Source organism: Bombina bombina, unplaced genomic scaffold (assembly GCF_027579735.1).
Source record: "Bombina bombina isolate aBomBom1 unplaced genomic scaffold, aBomBom1.pri scaffold_599, whole genome shotgun sequence".
Taxonomy (NCBI): Eukaryota; Metazoa; Chordata; class Amphibia; order Anura; family Bombinatoridae; genus Bombina; species Bombina bombina.
In genome coordinates this window covers 210,845-213,810 of record NW_026512888.1, presented here as the reverse complement: position 1 = coordinate 213,810, position 2,966 = coordinate 210,845, and positions in this window count along the sequence as shown.

The window sequence follows — 2,966 nt, the reverse complement described above, 5'->3', positions numbered from 1 at the left end:
ATTTATGTGTTAATATGTGTATATACATATATATTAATGTGTTACTATGTGTATATACATATATATTTATGTGTTAGTATGTGTATATACTGTACATATATATTTATGTGTTACTATGTGTATATACATATATATGTATGTGTTATTATGTGTATATACATATATATTTATGTGTTATTATGTGTATATACATATATATTTATGTGTTATGTGTATATACATATATATTTATGTGTTATTATGTGTATATACATATATATTTATGTGTTACTATGTGTATATACATATATATTTATGTGTTAGTATGTGTATATAATGTACATATATATTTATGTGTTACTATGTGTATATACATATATGTTTATGAGTTATGTGTATATACATATATATTTATGTGTTAGTATGTGTATATACTGTACATATATATGTATGTGCTACTATGTGTATATACATATATATTTATGTGTTAGTATGTGTATATACTGTACATATATATTAATGTGTTACTATGTGTAAATACATATATATATATATATATATTTATGTTATTATGTGTATATACATATATATATATATTTATGTATATCTATGTGTATTTACATATATATTTATGTGTTACTATGCTTATATACATATATATTTATGAGTTAATATGTCTATATACATACTGTATATATTTATGTGTTACTATGCTTATATACATATATATTTATGTGTTACTATGCTTATATACATATATATTTATGTGTTACTATGCTTATATACATATATATTTATGTGTTAGTATGTGTGAGGGTACTGCTGTCCTGTAACGTTTTTAACTTTATGGAATAAAGAATTTTGTTTTACTTAACGGCGTTGGTGCTCTCTTGTTCTTTGAAAATTAGTATGTGTATATACATATATATTTATGTGTTACTATGTGTATATACATATATATATATTTATGTGTTACTATGTGTATATACATATATATTTATGTGTTACTATGTGTATATACATATATATTTATGTGTTATTATATGTATATACATATATATTTATGTGTTACTATGTGTATATACATATATATTTATGTGTTACTATGTGTATATACATATATTATGTGTATATACATATATATTTATGTGTTACTATGTGTATATACATATATATGTGTATATACATATATATGTATGTGTTAGTAACTGGGAGGGTCTGTGAGGGAGTGTCTGATGCTGATTGGCTCTAATGTGTCAGAAGGCTGTGACATACAGGGTCAAAGTTTCCTCAATGATGACACATAGGGGGTGGATCGAACATCGCATGTGTTCGCCCGCAGCGACGAACGCGATCGCAGTGAACCATTCGCGGGCGAACAGTTCGGGACATCACTAAAATAAATATGCATATGCTTATATATATATAATATATTTATGTGTTAATATGTGTATATACATATATATTAATGTGTTACTATGTGTATATACATATATATTTATGTGTTAGTATGTGTATATACTGTACATATATATTTATGTGTTACTATGTGTATATACATATATATTTATGTGTTATTATGTGTATATACATATATATTTATGTGTTATTATGTGTATATACATATATATTTATGTGTTACTATGTGTATATACATATATATTTATGTGTTACTATGTGTATATACATATATATTTATGTATTAGTATGTGTATATACATATATATTTATGTGTTATTATGTGTATATACATATATATTTATGTGTTATGTGTATATACATATATATTTATGTGTTATTATGTGTATATACATATATATTTATGTGTTACTATGTGTATATACATATATATTTATGTGTTATTATGTGTATATACATATATATTTATGTGTTACTATGTGTATATACATATATATTTATGTGTTACTCTGTGTATATACATATATATTTATGTGTTATTATGTGTATATACATATATATTTATGTGTTACTATGTGTATATACATATATATTTATGTGTTACTATGTGTATATACATATATATTTATGTGTTACTATGTGTATATACATATATATTTATGTGTTATTATGTGTATATACATATATATTTATGTGTTATTATGTGTATATACATATATATTTATGTGTTACTATGTGTATATACATATATATTTATGTGTTACTATGTGTATATACATATATATATTTATGTGTTACTATGTGTATATACATATATATTTATGTGTTACTATGTGTGTATACATATATATTTATGTGTTACTATGTGTATATGCATATATATTTATGTGTTACTATGTGTATATACATATATATTTATGTGTTACTATGTGTATATACATATATATTTATGTGTTATTATGTGTATATACATATATATTTATGTGTTATGTGTATATACATATATATTTATGTGTTATTATGTGTATATACATATATATTTATGTGTTACTATGTGTATATACATATATATTTATGTGTTATTATGTGTATATACATATATATTTATGTGTTACTATGTGTATATACATATATATTTATGTGTTACTCTGTGTATATACATATATATTTATGTGTTACTATGTGTATATACATATATATTTATGTGTTATTATGTGTATATACATATATATTTATGTGTTACTATGTGTATATACATATATATTTATGTGTTACTATGTGTATATACATATATATTTATGTGTTATTATGTGTATATACATATATATTTATGTGTTACTATGTGTATATACATATATATTTATGTGTTACTATGTGTATATACATATATATTTATGTGTTACTATGTGTATATACATATATATTTATGTGTTATTATGTGTATATACATATATATTTATGTGTTATTATGTGTATATACATATATATTTATGTGTTACTATGTGTATATACATATATATTTATGTGTTACTATGTGTATATACATATATATTTATGTGTTACTATGT